Source organism: Choloepus didactylus, chromosome 7, assembly GCF_015220235.1.
Source record: "Choloepus didactylus isolate mChoDid1 chromosome 7, mChoDid1.pri, whole genome shotgun sequence".
NCBI lineage: Eukaryota > Metazoa > Chordata > Mammalia > Pilosa > Megalonychidae > Choloepus > Choloepus didactylus.
This window is the reverse complement of record NC_051313.1, coordinates 123,483,272-123,501,542: the sequence shown is the minus strand read 5'-3', so window position 1 is coordinate 123,501,542 and position 18,271 is coordinate 123,483,272. Positions and strand designations below refer to the sequence as shown.

Below are 18,271 nucleotides of genomic sequence, written 5' to 3'. Positions count from 1 at the left end.
GTCAAATTAATTAGCATTTTCAGAAAGACTTTTAGGCAATGAGTGTTTGTGTTTTAGTATACTCTTCTGTTAAAGTCTGCTTTGTGAAATTTACAATGTTCTGTAAGATGCAGATATTCAGATGGGAAGTTAAGATTCAATGACAAAATTTTCAGTTAATTTGCTAGTCAATTAGTGGAGAAAGCATAATAGATTACATTGATAGAGTTATAAAGCACAGATTTCACATTCTCTTTTTCATTAAATCCACAAAGCTATCCTGTGAGCCCTCACTCAAAGCTAGTAAGTGTTAAGTGTAAACACTGTCCTTTGATTACTCACTATCCTTGCCCAGGAGTTTATGTAACACAGACAGAACCGTAACATTAATTGCAGCTGATCCTTAAAGAGCTCTTGTATGGTGAACAGCGCAATAAGGTTTCGATGTGCATTAACTCATTTAATACCCATCCCCAACCCCCATGCCACAGGAATTTTTAGTATTTCTCCTTTAGGATATTGTTGACAATTAGTTCCTATAGTCTGCCAATATCCAGGGAGGCTCTAAAGATAAAAAACAGTTGATGCCTCAGATGAGGTAGTGAGGCAAGGATATTCCATATTATCTGAATTTCAGTACTCCAGAGACAGCATCTGTATTCTTTAATGAGTGCTGCCATGTTTAGTTTAAAATAAACATTCTAAAATTTCAATATACTCAAATTATTGAATACCTGGACTATATCAAGTCAATTGCCTATTCATTTAACATATTTCCATTCATCTTACAATTTTTTTTCCACCACGGACCATACTTCAATCTTTTAAAGATTAATTTAGGTATGATCCTCCTAAATTACATGAATTTCACCTTAATCAATTCTTTTTATCCCTCAAGTATGCTTTCATTATATTTGTATTATTTGTGAATTTGTTCTTATTATTCAGCTTTTGAAGTGTAGATTTGTTTGAGAACAGAGACCATCCCAGAGGCTCCTTCAACACTGAAATCTTTCCAAGACTGGGGGCTATCTCTGGATAGTTCCTTATAGAGACTACAGCAGGGGAGGGATCTGAGTGATTTACTGTTGAATGCTATTTAAGCTCTATGGTTCTATTCTCAGATCTGTAACCACTTCCATGTAAATTTCCTGATATTTTAGTACTTTTAGCTCTTGGATCCCATGACTTTTGGAGTTCTCACTTGGAGTGATTTTCTGTTTTTCTCTACAGAGGAATACATTTATCCACATTTGTTTATCTTCACTTCAATATAAAGTATCATGGTTCCTTTCCTTTTGACTCCTTCTTTCACTTTTTGCTGTCACTTTTATTCTAATGCATCTTATTCATATGTCTTTTTTCACACACAGTTATTTTATTAATATTTACCCTGTTTTTTAGCTTTATACACAGCAAAAAATCATATGAAGAAATAAATGTTAGGCCTATGTGACACTAAAGCATGAGGAGGAAATTCATGAACAAGTCTATCCATGAACATTTGACCATATATTAAAAAGTTCCCATTATTAAATGAAGTCTTCATGCTTCATTTGAGTATTTGACATTGGTCAGATATAGAGTTTATTGAAATTCAATGATTTCAAGGTTGATTTGAGAGAGAGTGAGAGGAAAGAGAGGTATTAATTTATTACAAAGGTAGAGCCAGGTGCTCCCATAGCTACTGAATAGGTGTTCCCAGAGCTCAGAAAAGCTCCCTGAAATGAAATTTTCTGTTCTTTTTATATATATATGATGCACTATGACTGAACACATTCTAACCTTTGCTAAGAATGAATGACATTTTCAGAAAATTGTCTTTACTCACCTTATTTTGGGAAATAGCATATAATGGACAGCAATTAGGAAAGACTGCATTCAGATTTCTTTATTTTCCAAGAAGGGGAAACTGTTTTACACAGATGCATGTCTAGAAATTACCTTCAGATGATGAGTTTTTCAGTTGATACCAAGACACTGAAGAGAAAAAAGCCTGTGTTAAGTAGATAAGAGTAGATAAAATGCAAAAGGATGCTTTGCTGCTGTGTTATTTGTATTCTATATCTGAGGTCTCTTGGGCATTACATGCAAACACATCATTAGTTCTTATCCCATATGGATGAGCAGAAGTTCCTTGGGACCAAGGTCTCTGAGGAAATGCTTCCTGAGTTCAATCACTTACCTACTGCCTTGAGATTGATGGTAAGTTGCTTCTGTTGTTACATTTGTTTTGAAATAAACTCAGTGAAAATAAAAAAAGAAAATAGAACACTGTGCACTTATTTTAAAAAGGACACAATTAAAATAGAGCTAATTTAAATGAAGCATTCCCAGGAACTTAAATGTGTGTTCCTTGGACATCTTACTTCATTCATTATTAGAATGTGTTACAGAAGGTTGAACTATTTCCATTCATAACATAAAGGTGCACAAAAAGGACTTGAACATGCAATAAAAAAACCAATCAAACAAAGTTTTAACTCCACGGTGAAAAGGCTAAGTGGTGGAGATAAGTATAGGGATTAATAAGACATTTGTGTATTCCCTGGTAATGTATGGGAAGAAGAAAAATCCCATTTATTAACTATTAAAATGGGTTAATAGGAAATCATTTTAAATGGATGCTGGGAAAAAGGAGGGTAGAAGCGGTTATAATCTAATTTCAGTGCCCAAAGCAATATCCAGCTCCATGCTATATTCAAAGGATACACCTAAAACAAAGAGTTTCAGAAACATTAAAAATAAAAGGAAGGAAAGATTTACTGAGCACATTCAATAACAAGAAAGTATGGGTCATGATCTTGATATTTGACAAAGAATCAAGGTTAAGAAATTAAAGGGAACATCAAAGACTTATAATGTCTAGATACAATGGTTAATATCTATGCCTCTTTATTTCATAGCTCAACTCCAAAGTTTGACAAAAGGAGTTATATAAGGAGGCCTAGATAGAAACACACTAATAATAGTAGACTGCAATATACTTTTCTCAAAGGAAAATTGAGGAACAAAAAATAAGGCTAAACATAAACAGTAATATATTTACTAAATATAAGAAAATAAGCTCTAAGAAAATCTCAATAAATCACACACACACACATGCACACACACACACACACAATGATGATACAAATAGTATTCTCAAACCACAATCCAATAAATGCAGAATATATTAAAAAATAAAAATTTCAATCCTCTCTACCTGGTAATTAAGAACATGCTCTTAATCACCTTGAAGCACTAAGTGAGACTGTAGAATTACGGTAAGACAATAATAAAAATGACATAACAGAATGTGTGGAATATATATAAATCCAATACTCAGGGGAATTCATGACTTCAATATTTATTTCAATAAAATTTTAAAGAACGATGCATACAAAAGATAAAATTAGAAATGAATGGTTCTTTGAAACAAAATTAGGAAAAGGAGCAAACCATTAAGTAACATAATTTAACATGGTAGAAAGCACAAACAGAATTAAAAATACAAATGAGAAATAATTATCAAAGTAGCAAATCTTAATAATAAAATTTCCTTTTGTATAACTTCATGGAAATATATTGCTAAATAGATGAAAGGTTAAAATTTAGGAAAATACAATGTGCAATGACTATCCCAAGTGGAATCTGAAAGTTTAAGCATACTAATTACCAAAGAAGAAATAGTGAAAGTTATCAAAGTTCCCTGCCCAATTCTTCCAACACTTTAAAAGATCAGATAATTCCAGTTGTACTTAAATTATTTCAGAGCCCAGAAAAAGAAGGAAGGCCTCCAGGCAATTTCCACAAAGTGAGGCTAACGTGAAAAAAACAGGAAAAACTAAACAAGTAAAAGAAAATAACACTAACACCAATCTCAGACACACCAAATGCAAAAAACAAAACATTAACAAACAGAACAAGGCAGACATTACCAATAATATATCAGAACTAAAAAGGGTTTTCTCCAAAAATGCAATAGAGTTCACATAAATTCTATTTATATAATCCAATATATTATATTAATTTAAGAAGAAATGAGTTTAAATAGGCTTTTACAAAATTCAATATAATTTTGTGCTAAGAAATGCCTTAATAAAAAGTAAATGGAGAGAAACTTCCTTTAGCCCTCTGTGTTTGGACAGACAGGGATAATGGCTTGTTATAGGAATTAGGATTTACATAAATGTGGGAGGAACTGTGGGAGTGAAGACCTGAAGCGGGAGGTCTGGAGAAAAGGTGACTATCAACTGCATTCTGGAGCACTAGTGGGGTTTGGGTGTGGGGGAATTTTTCACAAATAGCTTCATTTAGTTGCTGCAGGCTGCCAAGAACAATGGCTTCTACTTCTAGTCTGCATCCAAATCCTGGGGGAATTCCTCTCATTTCCAAATCCTAACCTGCACTGATCAGGGAAGGAGACCCTGAGTAATGTTGTTCTAACCCGAGTTGGTAGTGTGATGCAGACAATTCAGCACACTTGATTAAAAATAAATTCTTTTCTCCTGTTGTCATATTTTACTTGAATGTTAAAATCCCAGTAATTTTTAAAAGTTGATGTCTGGCTATTTTAATACCTGGTTAACTTGTGGGTTTCTTTCTATCATATTTTAATCTCCTAGTCCTGCTTTTATATGTTCCTTCCATTTTGATTGAATGACAATCTACATCAACATGTTTAAAGTTCTGAGTAATGCCATCCTCCTCCAAAGAGAATTTGCTTTTGCTTTCTGCAGGTACTTAAAGGCAAATCACCTTAATGTTGAATGAGCTGGAGCTAACTGGTATGATACAGGCAGGAATGTATAATGATAGAGCCACCTTGGAACAGAATTTGGTGTTAAAATGTTATACATAGAGTTCCAGGGAAGATGGTGGAATAGGGAGATCTGGGTCTCAGTCCTGCCAGCAAGACAACTATTAAGCAGGAACTGTGTGAAATAACGATTTTGAACCTGAAGTGTCCAGAAGAATACTGTACAGTATCCAGGGAAGAGTGTGAGGAATAGACTCATAAATTAAAGTAAAAACTTGTGAACTTCTGTCTCTGCATGGTGGCTATCACACCCAACGCTCACCCTCATGGCAGTCCACCATGGGGTCCAGACACTGGCTAGGTGCTGAAGAGAGAAAGGGACATAGAGGTTCTCTTCCTGATGGACAGGATTGGGCATGATCAATCATGGATTGCAGCTTTTGATTAGGAAGTTCAGATCATTGGGTCTGGGCTCTGAAAGGAGCCATTGTTTCAACCCTCACCATACAGGGAGAAGGTGATGGTGATTATAAGATGCAGCACTTTCTCAGTGTCGAAGGGAAAAGTTAGCTGAAGGACTGCATTTTCTGGGTAGGCTGGGAAAGCTCAGCTTTGGGAAACCATGGGAGAAGATTTTAGCACCCTTCCTGATACTCTCCCAGAGCACTTTGGAGCCAGTCTGTGCCACTCTTCATGGGTCCCTGGTCTTGAAATGGCTGGGAAAGACTGACTTGGGAAAGTCCTGTCTAAGGTGACTCTCTTACAAGAATTTGCCCTCCAGGAAAAAGCAGCATGAAACAAAGAAAAGAGTTTTAAGATCTATAGAGGCAGACAGTCTGGGACAAAGGTCTACCAGCTTCAAGAACCTGGAAGAGGGAGGAATGTCTCCTGGGAAACACAGGGTACAACCAAACTCCTCTAAATAGGGGAATGACAAAATAACTAATAAGCAAAAAGTTCTGGACAAAACAGAGGCCCAGAAAGACAGAGAAAAGTTTGCACACTGTGTTGACCTTGGGCAGCCCATCCTCATTGAAGGGCTAAAGCTGAAGAAGATTTGTCTTCTCACATGTTGTTATAAAATCAAGAGACAGACTAATGCATTATAAACTTATAACAAGTATATAAGACAAAGAAATAGTAAATGATGGTGCATCCAAAGGAAGAGGATAAAGATACAGAAAATACCAACGAATGACACAAGGATATGGAACACTGAGCAAAGCCTTAAAAAAATGACCTTAAAAATTCTGAAGGAAAAACAAACAAAAATAAATTAATTTAAAAAAGCTCAAGGAGATGAAGGAAAGTACAGAGTACAAACTAAAGGATATCAGGAAAACTATGAATGAACAATATGAGAAACTTAATAAAGAAATAGAAATTTTAAAATGGAACCAAGTGGAACTACTGGAGTTGAAGACCACAATAACTGAAATTAAAAATGCCCAGGAGGGTTTCAAGAGCAGATTGAAGTTGGCTGAAGAAACAATCAGTGAACTTGAAGCCAAGGCATTTGAAATGAGCCAGGCTGAGAAGCAGAAAGAAAAACAGAATGTTAGAATTGAAAATAGCCTAAGACAGCTGTAGGGCACTGTGCCAGTTTGAATGTATTATGTCCCCAAAATGCCATTATCTTTGATATAATCTTGTGTAGGCAGACTGTTATCAGTGTTGATTAGATTGTAATTATTTGAGTGTTTCTGTGGAGATGCGCCCCACTCAACTGTGGGTGATGATTCTAATTGGATAATTTCCATAGAGTGTTGGCCTGCCCATTGGGTGGGCCTTGATCAGTGGAGCCATATAAATGAGCTGATGGGCAGAGGGAACTTAGTGCAGCTGTGAGTGACATTTTGAAGAGGCGCTACAGCCAAGAGAGACACTTTGAAGAAAGCACAGGAGCTGCAGATGAGAGACAGTTTGAAAACGACTGTTGAAAGTAGACTCTTGCTCCGGAGAAGCTGAGAGAGGACAAACATCCCAAGTGCAACTAAGAGTGACATTTTTGAGGAACTGCAGCCTAGAGAGGAATGTCCTGGGAGAAAGTGATTTTGAAATCAGAACTTTGGAGCAGACGCCAGCCACGTGCCTTCCCAGCTAACAGAGGCTTTCTGGACACCACTGGCCATCCTCCAGTAGAAGGTACCCGATTGCTGATGTGTTAACTTGGACACTTTATGGCCTTAAGACTGTAACTGTGTAACCAAATAAACCCCCTTTTATAAAAGCCAATCCATCTCTGGTGTTTTGCATTCTGGCAGCATTAGCAGACTAGAACAGATTTTGGTACCAGAGAAGTGGTACCAAGTGAGTTTGCAAATACCAAACATGTTGGAGTGGCTTTTTAAATGGATAAAGGGAAGACTCTGGAAGAATTGTGAGGAGCTTGATAGAAAAGGCCTAAACTGCTCTGAAGAAACTGTTTGTGGAAATATGGACTCTAAAGATTCTTCTGATGAGGCCTTGAGCAGAAATGATGACTGTGTTGTTGTGAACTGGAAGAAAGGTGATCCTTGTTTTAAAGTGGCAGAGAATTTGGCAAAATTGAGTCCTGGTGTCAGATGGAAATTTGAAAGCAACAACCTGGAATACTTAGCTGAGGAGATCTCCAGACTATGTGTGGAGGATGTACCCTGGCTTCTCCTTACAGCTTATAGTAAAATGTGAGCAGAGAGAGATAAACTTAGAACTGAATTCTTAGGTTCAAAGAAACCAGAAGCTGATGGCTTGGAAAATTATGACCCCCAGAAGCTACATCCCATGAGGATGCAGCGAAACGTGGAACCCAGCCGCCATATCAGTACAAGCCAAGATTGGAAATGGAGTTATCCAGAAAGGATTTGTGGAATGTTCTGTTGTCTGATGGCTTTGACCTCTGTGTGCTTCCTGTAAAGCCAACAGAATTTTTGCGAGATCTTTATAGACAGAGCTGCTGCTGGTCTGGACTGGAGGGGAAAGACAAGGAACAAATTGAAAGAAATATTTCTTCAAAGACTGAGCCATGGAGGTTGAGGTCTGAAGTCAAGAGGCCTTGGGCTGGGAGAGTGGAATGGCCCACACGCATGGAAAGGGTGAGTTTTCCCTGGAGGTCGAGGGTGGGCCTTCTGCCTCGATGCTCTAGAAGAGTTTTGCCACCCCAGGCCCCAAAGAGGGTGAAGCACGTTCCCAGGGAATTGGGGAGAGCCTGGCTTCCACCTCACTGTTCTGAAAGCGTTGAGCATGTGCCCCAGAGATGGAAGGGAATCTGGGTGCTGCCCCAATTTTTGAGGAGGGTGGGGCCAAGAAGGTGGTCTCCCCAATGTGTGGATATGTTGGAGAACTCACCCCAGCATTTGGAGAGGAAAGGTCTGCCAAAAAGGCCCTTAGGAAGGGTTAGATTCCTGCCCTCTCAAGCCCCAAGGATGCAATGTCATTCTGTAAATGACTCTCAGACTTTGAAATCTAATGGAGTTTGTTCTGCGGGTTTTAGGAACTGTTTTGGTCCTGTTAACCCTGTTTTCCTTACTGTTTCTCCTTATGGCAATGGGAATGTTTATCCTATGAATGTCCCTCCTTTGTATGTTGGAAGCATATAACTTGTTCTAAGTTCACAGATCCACAGCTAAAGGAAAATTATGCCTTAGGACTGACCATGCCTATAATTGATTTTGATGGAATTTTGTACTTACCTATTGTTACTGAAATGATTTAAATTTCTGTGATATTGTGGGATGAATGTATTTTGTATATGGAAAGATAATGTCATTTTGGGGTCCAGGGGGTGGAATGTGCCAGTTGGAATGTATTATGTCCCCCAAATGCCATTATCTTTGATGTAATCTTGTGTGGACAGACTGTTATCAGTGTTGATTAGATTGTAATTATTTGAGTGTTTCTGTGGAGATGCGCCCCACTCAACTGTGGGTGATGACTCTAATTGGATAATTTCCATGGAATGTTGGCCCTCCCATTGGATGGGCCTTGATCAGTGGAGCCATATAAATGAGCTGATGGGCAGAGGGAACTTAGTGCAGCTGTGAGTGACATTTTGAAGAGCTACAGCCAAGAGAGACACCTTGAAGAAAGCACAGGAGCTGCAGATGAGAGACAGTTTGAAAATGACTGTTGAAAGCAGACTCTTGCTCTGGAGAAGCTGAGAGAGGACAAACATCCCAAGTGCAACTAAGAGTGACATTTTTGAGGAACTGCAGCCTAGAGGGGAATGTCGTGGGAGAAAGCCATTTTGAAATCAGAACTTTGGAGCAGATGCCAGCCATGTGCCTTCCCAGCTTACAGAGGTTTTCCGGACACCATTGGCCATCCTCCAGTGAAGGTACCTGATTGCTGATGTGTTAACTTGGACACTTTATGGCCTTAAGACTGTAACTGTGTAACCAAATAAACCCCCTTTTATAAAAGCCAATCCATCTCTGGTGTTTTGCATTCTGGCAGCATTAGCAGACTAGAACAGGCACCATCAATCCAGCAATATACACATGACAGGTGTCCCAGAAGGAGAAGAAAGAAAGGGGAAGGAGTGGTCAAGAAATAATGAGAGGGAACTTCTCAAACTTAGCAAAAGTTGAGAATATGCACATTCAGGAGGCTCAGAGAACATATAACAGGATAAACATGAAGAAAAATATAACCTGTGATAGATTTATTACACAGCTGAATTAAAAGGACAAGAAGAGAGCTCTGAAAGCTGCAATAGAAAAGCAATGTTTACATATAAGGGGGTCCCAATTGGACTGAGTGCCACTTTCTCATCAGAAACCATGGAGGCAAGAAGGTAGAGGGTTGAAATACTTAAGCTGCTGAAGGTAAACAACTGCCAGCCAAGAATTTTATATCTCATGAGACTCTTTTTCAAAAATGAGGGAGAGATTAAGACTTCTCAGGTAAATAAAAGCTGTTGGAGTTCATGAACAAAAGCAATGCTAAAGGAAGTTATTCACTGAAAGGAAAGAACATTAGAGAGTGTTTCAAAGCAGCATAAAGAAATAAAGACTTGCATTAAGGTTACCATTTGGGTAATTATAAATGTCAGTATTATTGTATTGCATTGCTTGTTATGTAACTCCACTTCTTATTTCCTACAAGTACTTAAATGGAAATGCGTAAAAGATAACGATAATCTAGCTCATTTTTACATGTATGTACAAAGGTAAAAGTGGTAAAAAGTCAAAAAATGAGGGTGGACAGAGGGGTATATGAAAAATATATGTGCATGCTATTGAAGTTAAGTTGGTGTCAATCCAAATATGGTTATTATGTGTTTAGGATGTTAAATTTTAACCCCATAGTAACCACAGGGAAAACATATGAAAACTATATCCAAATAGAAATCAGAAGGTACTCAATATGGTACAACACAAGAAAACAAATAAATATAAAACAGGCTTTAATGGACATGAGAGACAAAAAAAGCATGACTTAGAAAGGGTAAACAGCACAATGGCAGAAGAAATCTAGTATTATCAGTAGTAACTGTAAATGTAAATGGATTAATCTCTCTATTGAAAAGGGAGAGACTGGCAGAATGGATTAAAAAGCATGACCCAACTATATGTTTTCTGCAAGAGACTGAATTCCAAGTAAAAGATACAAGTTGGTTGAGGGTGAAAGATAGGAAAAAAAATCTATACTATGAAAGTATTAATTAAAAGAGAGCTGCGATGGCTATACTGATATCAGGTAAAATAGACTTTAAGTGAAAAACAGTTTCAAGGAATAAAGATGGTCATTATATACTGATAAAAGGGACAATTCAACAGCCAGAAGTAACTGTTAGAAATACATATACACCTAATAGCAGAGCCTGTAAATATATGAAGCAAATACTGACAGACTTTAAGGTCGAAACTGATGGTTCATATTAATAGATGGAGACTGTAAAACACCATTCTCAATAATAAATAGAACATACTGTCAGACAATCAATAAGGAATTACAGGGCTTGAATTTAAACAAACTAGACCTAACAGACATATATAGACTACTGCACTGAATGAAACATTCCTTGCCTGCCTGCATGGATCATTCTCTAGGGTAGACCATATTGGGTCACAAAGCATGTCTCAATAAATTTAACAAATACAAAATCATACAATGTATATTTTTTGAACAGAATAGAATTAAATTGAAATCAATAACAGAGGGAGAATTGGAAAATTCACAAATACATGGAAATTAAACAACATATTTTTAAACAACCAATGGGTTAAAGAGGAAATCAGAAGTGAAATTAGGAAATATCTTGAGGCTGATGAAAATGAAAATACATCATTCCATTATGGAGAGGAAAATTTACAGCTCTAAATACTTGCATTAAAAAAGAAGAAAGACTTCAAACCAGAGACCTAATCTCAATACTGGAAGAAGTAGAAAAAGAATAGCATACTAAACCCAAAGTAAGCAGAAGGATGAAAACAAATATCAGAGTGGAGAGAAATCAAATAGAAAACAAAGAAATGAAAAATAGAATGAACAAAACCAAAGTTGGTTCTTGAAAAGACCAATAAAATCAACAAATGTTTAGCTAGACTGAAAAAGAAGAAAAGAGGGAGGATACAAATAACAAAAATCAGAAATGAAAAGGACATTACTAGACCCTGCTGAAATAAAAAGGGCTATAATTGGATACTATGAACAAATATATGCTAATAAATTAGAATAACCTAGATGAAATGGACAAATTCTTACAAACCCACAGACTATTTACCTGGACTCAGGAAGAATAGAAGAATCTTAACAAACAAATTACTAGTAAAGAGATTGAATCAGTGATGAAAAACACTCAAAGAAATAAACCCAGGATCAGATGGCTTCAGAGGGGAATTCTACCAAACATTCCAAGAATGCTTACTTCCAATTCTGATCAAATTCTTCCCAAAAATTGAAGAGCAGAGAACACTGTCTAACTCATGCTACAATACCAACATCATCCTCATACGAATGCAGTATAAAGATGCCAAAGAAAAGAAAACTACAGACCAATATTTCTTATGAATATAGTTGCCAAAACCTTGAATGAAATAGTAGCAAACTGAATTCAACATTATATTAAAAAAATGAACACCATGATCAAGAGGGTTTTATTCCTGGTATACAAGGGTGGTTCCACATAAGAATATCAATTAATGTAATACACCACACTAACATAACTAAAGGGAAAAAAAAGTTTATTATCTCAATTGATATGGAAAAGGCATTTGGCAAAATCCAGCACCCTTTCTTGATGAAAACACTTAGAACACTAGGAATAGAAGGAAAACTTCCTCAACATGATAAAGGGCATATTTGGAAAGCCCACAGCTAACATCCTATGCAATGGTGAAAGACTGAAAGCTTTCTGTCTAAGATCAGGAACAAGAGAAGATTGCCTACTCTCACCACTGTCATTCAACCTGGTACTGGGAGTTCAAGCCAGAGCAGTTAGCCAGGACAAAGAAATAAAAGACATTCAAATTGGAAAGGAAGAGATAAACTTTCCCAGTTTGCAGATGATATGATCCTATATACAGAGAATTCTGAAAAACCCACAAAACAGAGCTTCTAGAGAAAACAAATGAATTCAACAAAGTGGTGGGGTACAAGAACAACATGCAAAAATCAGTAGTGTTTTCTCTTCACTAGTAATTAGGAAGCTGAGGAGGAAATCAAGAAAAAATTCCATTTACAATAGCAACTGAAAGAATCAAATATCTAGGAATAAATTTAACCAATGATGTAGAGGACTTATACATGGAATACTACAAAACATTTCTAAAAGAAATCAGAGAAGTCCTAAATAAATGGAAGGACATTCAGCATTCTTGGATCAGAAGACTAAATATCATTAAAATGTCAATACTACCCAAAGCAATTATAGATTTAATGCAATCCCAATAAAAATTTTAACAACCTTCTTTGCAAAAATGGAAAAGCCAATCAACAAATTTATATGGAAGGTCAAGGAGTCGCAAATAGCTAAAGACACCTTGAAAAAGAAAAGTGATGTTGGAGCACTCACAGTTCCTGATCTTAAAAGGTATTACAAAGACACAGTAATGAAAACAGCATGCCCTGGCACAAGGACATCCATATAGACAAATGGAATACAGCTGAGGGCTCAGAATTCAACTGTCACATTTAAGACCAACTGATTTTTAACAAGGTGTTAAAGACCACTCAATTGGGAAAGGATAGTCTCTTCAACAAGTGCAGTTGGGAAAACTGGATCTCCATTAGCGAAAAAAAAAAAAAAAAAAAAGAGGATCCCTACCTCACACCATATACAAAAATCAACTGAAAATGGACCAAAGATCTTAATATTTGAGCTAGAACTATCAAACTCCCAGAAGAAAACACAGGGGAGCATCTCAAGGACCTTGTGTTATGCAGTGGTTTCTAAGACTTGACACCCAAAGCACAAGCAACCAAAATAGACAAATGCCACCTAATCAAAATTAAAACTTTTGTTCCTCAAAGGCTCTTTATCATGAAAGTAACATATATAAACACATTCACTTATGTAAAAATCTGAGCATTTAGTCTAAATACACTTGTTTTTAGAATTAAGTGAAAAGACTATTCTCATAATTAGATGAAGACATTAGCTATCCATATTATGTTCTAATACTTTTTTTAAAAAACAAATTCCCATAAGGATTTCCCAACCACACTGTATCTAACAGTTGTCTACCCAATTCTCACTCTCAATTGGTACACCAGGGTTTTGGAATTCTGAGTCTCTCAGTTTGAAGTGATATTGGGTTATATTAGTCGTAAAGACATCTGTAGAAACAGAATCATGATTTCCATCTATTAATTTGTGTCTGCATTGTAGCAGGGCTAACACCTTGGCCTGTAGTTGTTAGGCTATATAGATCTGAGGACATGTCTAGTGTGGAAAAAAATCATTGTGAAATCATCTTGACTTCTACCTTAGAAGCTTTCCCAATGCATGTCTGCATTTTATATTGCAGTTACTAGTAGTATTAAACACTTGCTGACTTCCATGAGGTTTTCAGCAAAGGTCCACTTGCTTGGATAAATAAGAAATGTATTTTTATCACCTTCATTGAAAATGCAATCTCAGGACTGTGCATAATTTACAGCGAAGTGTAGTACACATTCTCCTTGAAATATAATATGAGCCTTCACTTCAAAAGAACTTTTTTAAACCAATGTATCCTTGCTGCTGGAAGCTACTGATCATATATAACTTGGCATTGTGTAAGTAGAGCCTGAAGTAGTGTAGTTCAAGAAAAACATTTCTGTGGGTTTCTCCAACCACTACTCTAAGCACTCTTTTTTCCTGAGATTTTAGTATATCATTCTTTTAGGAAGTTAGATTTTTCTCAGAGTTGGGATGACACACTTCTGAAATGAGCAATCTTCACAGGCCAAGGAGGTAGTCTTCACATTAATGAGCCCAGGATACAGGATCTATTAAGAAAGCAGTCAGAACATCACAACCAGTCTACACAGCTAAGATTTTGACAAAAATACTGCTAGGTTTTGTTTCCTACAACTAAAAATTTCCATATTCCTATGAATGTGAGACTACCATAAAATAATAAAAATGATCAAGTATAATATTTAACAGAATTTTTGAGAGTGTGTTTGGGAAATTAAATATTTTCATGTGATCAGTTAATTCTGAACTAAGTATACAAAAGTCCGTTGGTCTCAAGAACTGGACCAGTAATGGATGATCTGTCATTTTTCAAAGAGTATATCTGGCTGTAGTTGATTCTTGTTGAGGACAACATGTAATTTGTCTTCGAATTATTTGCTTAGATGTTAATCATAACAGAAGACATGCCAGAAAAAGCCCAAATGACTTCCTTTTCACACCATCTTCCTTTCTTCACTGCAGAGCTTCATGTTGAATTCAAATCATATTAATTCAACACCAAATAATTATGAATCCATTAAACTACTGTCACAAAATTGTCACTACATGTTATAACAGGGTTTTACATTTTGTGTGTGAGTCCTAGACCCAAACTTTAGCACTTACTACTCTTTATGTTACAGGTAGTGAGCATATTTTCACCCATAATTTGCATCAATTAAAAGACACTCATATTGTTTGTTGAAAAAATCAAGTGCTTTTCATTCCAGAAATAAAAATTTCTTTCTCATACTTATTCTTGCAGATTTGTAGGCATTCCTGGCTATTCCAAATGTTCCATGTTGTGGTTTATTGTTAAAATCACTTTGGTCTCTCACTGATGCAGAAGACTCATGCTTTGGATATTTATTTATTAGTTTTTTTGTTTTTTACATGCTCATGATATTTAAAAGGAATATTAACAAATTTAACTATACTTTTTGTTTCTCTGATATATTCAATTTAATATTTCAGGATAGATTCTTTAATTAAATATAAAAACACACTGCCTACACTTAAAAAATAGAAATACAATATATTCGTTAGAAATAATTATATCTACAAAAATTGAAGATGATAAATTATGACACTCATGATTCTACTAAAGCACATAGTTTTTCATAATGAATATGCAGCATATTCATGCTGCCCTTTTAACATGGGCCAAACTTTCCGAAAGTGACGTAGTATATCTCAGTTGAATCTGGTAAGAAACACATAGGTGAATGTTTGACATATTATTTCATTATAATTAGCTTGAACTAATGAATTTATGTTATAATTTATATTATTAACTAATTTTACTACTTAACACAGTATTTTTATATGTACCATCCAGAATAGAACTATTTTAAGATATTGCCACATACACAGTATCCAAATTGATACATCATAGATCAGCATTATCTTTGCCTGAAACTATTATCAAGAACATCAGAAACATGTCACATTTTGCAAGATGAACATCTAACCTGAGACTTAGGGAATTAATAGATAAGATTGAGTTACTAGGGAAACCCTACTATGTACCTACCCTAACTGTTAAAGAATCTTATTTGATGTCTAAAATTGTCACTTGAAACTGAAAATCTTCCTCATCAGGTTGCCTAATGCCCCCTTCACATCCTTATTCCTAAGGGTGTAGATGAAGGGGTTGAGTGTAGGAGTCACCACTCCATAGAAGAGAGCCATGAACTTGGGCTGGTCCCTTGAGATGGATGAGGGGGGCTGGAGGTACATGCTAATGGCTGGGCCATAAAATAAAAAAACAACTATGAGGTGTGAGGAACATGTCCCAAAGGCTTTTTTTCTTCCCTCAGAAGATTTCGTCTTAAATACAGCATATGCAATACAAGCGTAGGATGTTAGAATTAGGCCTAATGGAACAGCTATCATAAAAATGCACACCACTGAGAGTGTGAGCTCATTAGCCCTCTTCTCACCGCAGGCAGCCTTTATCAGGACAGGAATCTCACACAACACATGCTCCAGTTTATTGAGACCACAGAGTGGCAACTGTAATGTCACAGAAGCCTCTGAGACAGCATAGGTCACTCCACTCAGCCACACGATGGATACTAACAGGAGGCAGAGGCGCTGATTCATGATGGGGGCGTAGTGGAGAGGCCTGCAGATGGCCACATAGCGATCCAAGGACATAATGGCCAAGAGCAGACATTCTGTTCCCCCCATTATGTGGAAGAAATAAAGCTGGACTGCACACCCCATATAGCTGATGGTCTTCTTAGAGCTTCCCCTGTTAAATAGCATCTGTGGTATTACCCATGTCCAGAAAGGAGAGGTTGGTGAGAAAGAAATACATGGGGCTGTGGAGATGGGGGTCTAACTTAGACAACAGGATGATGGAGATGTTTCCAATCACGGTCATAAGATATGTTATGAGAAGAATAATGAATAGAGGAAGCTCTAGCCAAGGTTGGTCAGTGAAGCCAAGTAGAATAAACTTCAGGGCGGCTTTCATTAATTAGTCCTATCATCTTCCATTTGCTGCATAGACCTGTAATATCAAAGTTGCAAGGAAGGTAGAAAATTATCAACATAATACATGATTTTACTTGGGGATCCACTTTGAGAACGTGGTGTTCATTACCTTAAAGTACAAGTAGGGTATTTGGCAACAGGTGACTTACTTTTCCTTCATGACATTATGAATTAAAGACAATTACTTTAAGCAAGAAACAACCTTTCTGTTACTGAATTTCCTCCTCTATATGTTAAAGGTGATGATAACTGTCTCCTTAAATTGTGATGAAGATTAAATGAAAAGTAGATGGGAATATGTTTTGGAAATTCAATTTAATGGCTTTCAAACTTTGACTCCATAAAAATGAGCTGTGGAACATGTTAAAGTGCTGACTATTTGTTTCAATCTCAAAATGTCTGAAAGAGTAGACTCAGCATTGGGCCGAGGAATCAATAAGTTCATTTGCAGACACACTGTTGGAAATCATTATTGAAATTTCAAGAAGTGTAAAAGTATTGAGCTAGCAATTGTAGAAGAAGAAGTAAGAGAAATCCTGGAGCTATAAAAATCATAAAGATAATCTTGCCCAGCACTTAGGAGTTGCTTGAATAATTACATCATCACTAGAGGGAGTAAGAAGACTTTAGTATTAGACAAATCTATCTTAATTATGTGGACTTGAGCAAGAAATTTTAACACAGATATCATTTTTCTGAAATATAATTTGAAAGAATTGAGCCCAATGACATAGGTACCTCATTGTCAAGAATTTTTTTTTCATTCATTTTTAAATCCACAACTATTTAGATAAATCATTGGGCATTTGATCTTTCATGTTAAATTTTAGCCAATTTATCTGTCTGATAGGAAATTTCGTTTATGGAGAAGGCTTATCATTGTGTTTTATGCAAGAGTTTGGACAGTATCAATGATTTACTGATTGTTCATATTTAAAAGTATATCTGTACCTCAAAGAAACTGCCATCGTGAGAAAAGTCTTATAACCAAATACAGTCAGAAACTTATTCAAGTCAAGAAATTATTTTACATTTTTGTGACATGTTCCTTTGTTGTTCAACTAAAAAAAAAGACAGATTGAGACAACAAAATTAACTTGCTGAGTGAAATAATGTTTTGAGAAAGATTAATCAGGTAATGGGGTTTTATTTTGCTTAGGATGTTCTTTTCTTTTAATAGTGAAGTGTGGTTCATGAAATCCACAGTCTTCTCTAGGATGGGGATATTCAGATGGGAAGTTAAGGAAGTGCATCCCAGGGACAATTCTGGGATATTCTGCCAGTCAATTAACTGTTGAAGCATAACATTGTATTCGTATGGTTACAAAGCATGGTTTTCACATTCTCTATTTCATTAAATTTTCGATGCCACCTTGTGAGTGGTCACACAAAACTAATGAGGGTAAGGTGTGAACACTGCCCTTTGATCACTCAATATCCTTGCCCAGGACTATGCACAACAAAGATAGAACAATAGCAATAATTTCAGCTGCTTCTTAAAGAGCCCATCTGTGGCAAACACTACAATAAGCTATCAGTGTGCATTAACTCATTTAATACCCATCCCCAATCCCTATGCTACAGGGATTTTTAGTATCCCTCCTTTAGGATATTGTTGATCTCTGATTACTGTAGTCTGCCAATGACCAGGGAGGCTCTAAAAATGAAAAAGTAATCAAAGCCTC

General features: G+C 36.3%; 1 pseudogene; it reads right to left on the bottom strand.

Moving 5' to 3' along the window:
• Positions 1 to 15,656: 15,656 nt before the first annotated feature.
• Positions 15,657 to 16,582, bottom strand: LOC119540270 (annotated as a pseudogene).
• Between the last annotated feature and the right edge of the window lie 1,689 nt (positions 16,583 to 18,271).